The following is a 7,757-nucleotide window of genomic DNA, read 5'->3' on the forward strand; positions in this document are numbered from 1 at the left end:
GAGGGGGTGGTAGCTAGTAGGCACACCCTGGAAACAAGGGAAACACAAATAAAATGGGCATTGCCCTTCGATTTACTTATCTGCTTAGAAGATCGGCATTGACGAATATGCATTGTTGTATCTTTGTTTGTACTGATCAAGACGCGATTCGTCTAACATTAGACAATGGGGGCACGGCGGCACTCATTCTTCTAGATTTGAGTGCCGCATTTGACACTATATCGCATATAACACTACTTGAAACCCTAGAGGAAATAGGGATAAAAGGCAAAGCACTGAGATGGTTAGAGAACGTCTTAGCAAATAGGTCGTACCAGGTGTTTTCCAAAAATAACTACTCTGAGATTCAATTTTCCCCACACGGAGTCCCTCAAGGGTCAATCCTGAGCCCCCTATTATTTAATATTTATATTGCCCCTCTTGCGTATATAGCGGATAGATTTGGCCTGACAATTTTTTCATACGCAGACGACACACAATTGGTGTTTTCCTTGTCATCAACTGATAAAAAGACTTCCTCTTCTCTTCACCACGGATTACAGAGCATGGCACAATGGATGCATTCCAGGAAACTAAAACTTAACGGTGACAAAACCGAACTGCTTATATTCGGAGACCAAAAAGATCTTTGGGGTCCAGCCCATTGGCCTATTGAAATGGGGCCGCTCCCGAGAGCAGTTACATCAGCTCGTAATTTAGGAGTAATACTAGATGACAAACTGACAATGCACACTCAGGTCACTAAAACAGCATCTGTCTGCTTCGCCATTATCAAATGGCTGAGAAAAATCCTGTGGCAACTTCCGGATGGGGCTCAGAGAACTGTAGTACAAGCATTGATTGGGTCAAGGTTGGACTACGGTAACATCTTGCTCCTGGGGGCCAACAAAGAAATTATACGCCAACTCCAGGTCGTGCAAAACGCGGCAGCTAGGATACTTCTCAATCTACCTAGGCGAGCTCATGTGTCAGAACACCTACGTAAGTTACATTGGCTCAAGATGGGCAACTGAGTTAAATTTAAGGCATTGTGCTTTATGTACAAAATAAACAGAGGAGAAGCGCCAGCCTATCTGTGTAAACTAGTTCAGAAATACATCCCGACCCGGAACCTCGGATCTATCCATCAGGAGAGATTTGAGGTTCCCAGATTTAGGCGAGTAAGACTGGGAGGACGATCATTTGGTTGCTTGGCACCGGCGCTTTGGAATTCAATCCAACTTAATCTGCGCCTGGATACAAATTACATGAAATTTAGGAAAGGGGTCAAGGCATGGCTCTTTAATCAAGAATGATACCATTAAACTATTGTCCCTTGGAATGACGTTGATCCAAGGCGCCGGGAAACCCTCTAGTTATCTGTTGCGCCATATAAATGGAATAAATAAAATAAAATAAAATAATAATAAGACTGCACGATAAATGACGATGCAAACTACATTTGGACTTTGACCATTTTATTTGAACTTTCTCTAAAAATTGTTTGGTTCTTACTTAAGAACGTATTTGTATGTGATACGTGTGCACAGCACTTGTACTTACAACCATGTTTTGGTTACCTTGTCATCAGCGATGTCACCTTATTTGTCTATAGTGACAAATTCTTTTCATAGATGGCTACTGACAAAATTCTGGCTTAACCAAATACACTCTGTACTCCGGGATTTGGAGGGCTGGAGTAGACCTGAAGACGCCGCCCCGTGTAAATGTGACGATTTTTACCCCCAAGACACAATGCACTTTATGTTTTTTTGCCCTTTGTACCATGATGCCAGGAAAAGGTTTATCCTTCCTCTACTAAAGAAAATGAATTTTATCCAGTGTAAACCTGCTTTATTGTATTTACAACTGTTGGAATCTCCAGTAACTATGTTTTGTGTCGCCAGCTTTCTTGTCGCGTCAGTAAGAAATAAGAGGGACAGACAGAAAGCCGCACAAGAAATCCAACCTTTTTAATACAATGACATTGTAGCTCAATCAATTGCTTTAAATTTGGAAATGACTGTTAATGTTGTTTTAATGAACTTGTACTGTATTTTTATCTTGTATATTACATTGTTAACCAATTTTTTATGTTTTTCGCACATGTATAGCATACTTTTATGATTTTAAGTAATCGAATAAAGTGGTTTGACTTGACTTGACTATAGAACTTAATCCATCACACCGGAGAAAACACAAAGGTGTTGTTGGAATGCTTGCATATATCCAATGCTAGTTACTCGGGCTGCATTTTAGTCCATCAGTTTTCACCCAACATACCACAGCAGACTGTAGGAAGATGGCAAAGACTGCTTACGGTCATGAGGGGTCTCAAATCTTTATTCTCCTTTATGAAGGGCATCTTTTGAAGGTAATTTTTAAAAAGCTAATCAGGGTTCATGTAGGGACCAAAATCAGACACCAAAATACAAATCGGTGTTCAGAGGGGCGAACATGTGCCAATATATCCGCATTTTTCACTGAGCATGAACCATCCACATTAAACAATTAGCTATTTGACATACACGTGGCTACTCTGGAAACAAACTTTTTCACAAAGTAAAAGTAGTGATTACAATTTCTGTCACATCACGTGTACAAATAAACCTATAGACATATGTTGTTTGTTTACTAATTGAGTGCTTAGTGCCTGTGGCTCTAACAAATGTCTAACCAGAGGGATACTGTTATGTTTTACCCCTGAAAGTGTATGCACTTCTGTTGGACCTGCGATGGGCAAGCCCAGCACAAAGGGGGTAGCTTGGCTCAAGTGTCAAGGCAAGTGAAGGCTATCGTGCTAAGCCGGCTCTGACCCAATAATAACTCCCTGTACAGTCACCAAAAAGAAGGACACCACACCACTGCTGTAGAAAAATACGATTCCTTTGTATAAAAATTCTCTGTTGTGAATAGGGATCAAATAGGAAAGCACATACGCATTTCTTTTGGTCACAATTTGCTGGGTTTCGGTTTTGGAATAAATACAATAAATGAGTTCAGGAATAAATATCATCAATAAATAGAATAAATATCAGGGATAATTTTCATCAATAAATAGAATAAATATCACTTTTGTTTAGCAGAATAAAGACTGGTTCATTTAGATAAACAAACACATGTTCATTCTGGTATCGCTGCCACCAATTAAATACTTCAGGAACATTACTCTTGCAATACGTTTCAGTTTGGAAAGATAACTCTTACAGTTTATGATGACTTCACTGAGAATGAATACAGGCTTCTCTGGGCACAAAAGGAGTGTTGGGACTCTTTAAGATTCACTCGGGGAGTATGCGTGTGTATCTAAAAGGCAAGGAAACACAGTGAACACTTCATTTACACTCGGCTGCCACCGGGATGAGATCTCTGCTTGCCGGTGGGGTCTAAGCGCGCCTATGAGCTTTGTCACCGCTAGCACTCAGGCAGCACCAATTCAAAGTCTTTAGACTGACGAACTGGCTGCCGGAGAGGTCACACAATCTTCGCGCTCAGTCAAATAAATGCTGGTTCACAGTTCCTTTACAACGCCGCTCCCCAACTGAAGACACGGGCCCACCTCACATTGGCTGCAATCGGGAAACAATTCAGTCAGGGCACAGCACTTCTCACACCAGCGACGGGGTTCTCAGGGGCTCCACGAGCCTCCCTCCGACTTCCTCATACAGGGATGGTTCCTGCCCACAGCTACAGCTGCCGATTCACTGGGGAGGGGCAGAGACAGTAGTCCCGCCCAACGAAGGCCGGCCTTTCCCCGTCCCGGCGCACCACCTCACCTTCAGACTGCGCAGGAAGCACTCTACGCCGGTGGGGCTCGGAGACGTCCGAGCTCCTCGCTGGAGGCGCCTGTCGCAAAGGGGCACAGAAGACTATTGCGGTCGTGGCGAACTTGCTCTCGTCTCGCGACCCGCTGAGTCTATCGTGATTCACCACCGGGGGGGGGGGGGGGAGGCACACGAAATCAGCCACAGTCTCTTGGGGGTAATGGGTAATGAGGCACTCACTGGGCAGGCGCTGTAGGCGCAAGGTCACCGCACACGCAGCTGACTGGAACGCCAGTCAGGATCAACGCCAATGACCTTTGCTACTCTACTGCCCGCGCTACCAGCCACCTCAGGGGTCAACAGGGCAGGTGTCAATCTGGTGTCAAGTCTGGAATCTCCTTCTTCATCTAGATCTGGAACATCATCATCCAATCTAGTCTTCTTGATCATCTAAAATGGCCGCCAGGGACTGAACCTTATATAGCCAGTGCCCTGAGGTGCTGGCTCGTGCCAGTAGGTTCTAGAACCTTCTCTGGCTAGGCCAATGACATGGCACTTTTGAGATGTATTTGGGACCCTAACAGCCACCATACTGTGGTTCTAGAGCAGCCATTTTGTGTACCTGAGGGAAATAAAGTAATTCCTGTCAGGAATGCGCGCCAAGTAAAAGGGCGCCAAAACCTTGAAAGGTCAAAGTTCATGGAGGCTCCAAGGGGAGTCACTCACATGAGGAAAAAGTATGGCCACCATTTTGAGGCCATTCATACAGGTTGCCAATCCCAGTCTATAATGTCACAGGTTTCGCCAGGTGCCTTGTAAATAGGTGCCAAAAACCTTGTGAACAACTGGGTGTCAAGGAACATCTAGCCCCATGAAACAGCACATAAAAAGTCCTGGTAGACAAAGAAAAGCGACAAATTTTGGGAGGTACAGGGGAACAAAAGAAATCATAGTGGTGAGGGGACTCTCAGAAGCAGACGGGTCTAACAACTTCGTAACTGCATTTTTCCATCTTTTCCCTTTCAAGTAGATTATTATTCATATTAGCACCCACTGGTAAGTCCTAAGCAAATCGGATGCCTGGCATTTAATCCTGTTGGTTGCCTGACATCTGCATAAAGATGAAGTCTTAAACAAAGACATGAAGCATCCTTAAACAAAAATACGAAGCATGTATGTCTGCAGGGGGGGTAACTGGGGATCACTTGAACTAGTCGCACCCTACTGACAGATGTCACCACCAAACAACTGTTATTTTCCCTCATCACACCCTTGACTCCAGCACATAAGTGTATCATGAACAATTACCACCTTATAACTTAATTTGACACCCTCAACAGAGAGCAATAGCACTTAACTATGTGATTGATAATGTTCAAGGGGTAGGCAGGATAGATCTAACAAGCATTTGCATTGCAATCAGTTTTGCCTTTAGGACCTTATATGTATTTAGCTATGCAACACATTAGCCTGGGTGCTGAAACATCCACTGTGCTTTAACATGGGGGGAAAGCAAGCAACAAACTGCGCGACACGCCAGGTCTATGGGTGCTCATGGAAGACAATTTCTATGGACTGGAATCTAGAGAAAGTCCCTCAGCAGAAAGCAATTCTGGCATTTTACTGACCTTTACTGATATTTTTATATTAAGACAGTTAAATACAGGCAGTTGAATAGAAAAAACAGTCTCTAAGCGGAAGCATGCAAGTCCTAGGGATGACCTCACGAGTCCACAAACTACATATAAGTATATACTAAAGTATATACAAGAGGTCTCGAATGCTCAACCCAACAATGGTGTTTGAGGGTGCATGATCCTAAAAGATGCTTAGCAAGAAGTCACTTCGTTCCAGAAGTAGCTGTTTTTTGCATGCGCTGAATATAAATGCCATTTCATTAATTAATCCTTCATATATTGTAGGAATTATCAAACCCAGTTTAAGTTAACAATTTGTGTATTGGTCTCTGCCTTTGGGATATCATGCAGTGAAAGGCACTGACCGGGTCCAATATTTTTCTTTCCCATGGAGGAATATTCCATTAACGCTCTTTTATTTATACCCGGAAAATGCATTGATTGTTAATCTATTTATTTTTGTAGGTGTGAAGTAAAATGCCTACTTTGGCTTATATTTTTCGTTGTTTTAACATTTTCTCCCTCCCCTCCAATTCCCTTGAACTCCTATCCATCTCTCAGTGGCTCCAAACAATTGGATCAGGTATTTGCCTCCCCTCCCCATCTCTTTCAAAGTTCACCACCTGCCAGTGCTCTAAGTAACTGAATCCAAGCTTCTTCTTAACACCCACTCTCATACTCACAATTACATACACATACTTAAGGGCAAAAAGAATGCTGCACACAGGTTGCGGAATAGAAATGAATCACCACAAAGCTGACAAGTCCAGCTGACTGTTCCCAAGAAGTGAGAGATGTATAACATGTTCTCCCTGCCATTCTTTTCATTGCAGTTCCAAGTTTTTGAAGGAGATATTGGAGAAGCGTCAGTGTCACTTCACCTGGAGTCTTGAGGAGCAAGACGAAACTGATATAGGACACGTGAAGCAAGGTCTCAACCTCAGACTTCAACACACGCCTTACAACAACCGTTCCACCTTTTACGCACTCCAGGCCTATATACACCAGCGGGAAGGAAGGTACCAGGAGGCCCTTGAAAGTACTAGGACAACTGATGAGTTTTTGGGAGAAGGTCAACAAACCAACTTGGTAGGGTTTAAGTTGGTTTTCTTTGGTAACTACGCCTGGATCGACTATCATTTGTGCAACAATGGAATGGTAGAGCAATACCTTGACGAATCTGACACAATTAGTCAGTTCCTTTCTCAGCCCTCTCAATCTACACCAAATACTCCTGAGATTAGTGGAATGATTGGTTGGTCCCTAATGGCAATTAGTTTTCGATACGGAGAGCGGGCAGCAAGCTGTTTCCAGGCAGCATTGTTAGAAAATCCTAAAAATGTGGAATTCTGTGCTGGGCTGGCTATAGCACTTTATGCAGTGGCCACACGCTGTGATGCAGACAGAGAACTGAAAGAAAAAGCAATTTCCAAACTTAAGGGAGTCATCCACCAAAAGCCAATCAATTATGAGTGTAGGGCTTACCTGGCTCGGCTGCTTAAGCATTCAGACTTCGATCAAGCACAAGATCTTGCAGAAGATGTGGTGAAAACAGTTGCGTTCCTCGGTTCTGAGAAAAGTGCACAAGTCTTTCTACCACAAGATTGTAAAAGATTCTGTGACATTCTATTACAAGCAAATTCCATGGATGGAGATTATTCTCTTCTTCTTAGAGACATGGGCTACTTCTATTAGAGACAACTCATAAAGAATGTAAATGCAAATAGAGTGGCATCAGAAAATGCTATATCAGCAGAGATCCAGGCTTACAAACGAGCCATTCAATTGGATCCACTTTGTATCTTTGCAAAACTTTTCTTTGTATGAATAGAGAGCGAGCTTCCTCATGCCAGTGAGAAATGTCAGGAATCTTTTAATGTCTGCTTCGGGCGATTGCTACTCTATAAGAAACAGGATGAAATCAACGTATTTGTAGAGGGTGAAACAAAGAGTGGAAATCAATGTAAATCTGAGTTGTTAAAAATAATTTGTATGTTTGAGCGAGATGGCAGAAGAGAAGAGGCCAGGGATCTCTCACAACTCCTCCAAGGGATCTAGAAAGGAAGAGATATTTTGTAGAAACAACAAAGTAGAGAAGATGCCGTCATTACATTTAGGTATGGCCACAGCAGATCAGACTGCTTAGAACCGAATTCTAAACGGAAAAGCTTGGATAAATAGAGCAGAAGAAATGTTTTTTGAAATAATAGACCAATGAGAATCAGCTTAATTGATAAGGTGACCTAGTGTGAGCTAATAACACAGGACCCAGTTCACAATGGGGCAGATTTACACGCCCCCTGCTCCACTTTTGAGACTTTGAACGCTGCACTGCGCTTGGCGCTGGTACTATCGCGCCACTATTTTTAACGCTCCC

General features: G+C 43.1%; 1 pseudogene; it reads left to right on the plus strand.

Annotated features, from left to right (window-relative positions):
- Positions 1-775: 775 nt before the first annotated feature.
- Positions 776-7,438, plus strand: LOC147734787 (interferon-induced protein with tetratricopeptide repeats 5-like; annotated as a pseudogene).
- The last annotated feature ends 319 nt before the right edge of the window (positions 7,439-7,757 follow it).

The sequence above is a fragment of the Lissotriton vulgaris genome, chromosome 1_2 (genome assembly GCF_964263255.1).
Source record: "Lissotriton vulgaris chromosome 1_2, aLisVul1.2, whole genome shotgun sequence".
Lineage (NCBI taxonomy): Eukaryota > Metazoa > Chordata > Amphibia > Caudata > Salamandridae > Lissotriton > Lissotriton vulgaris.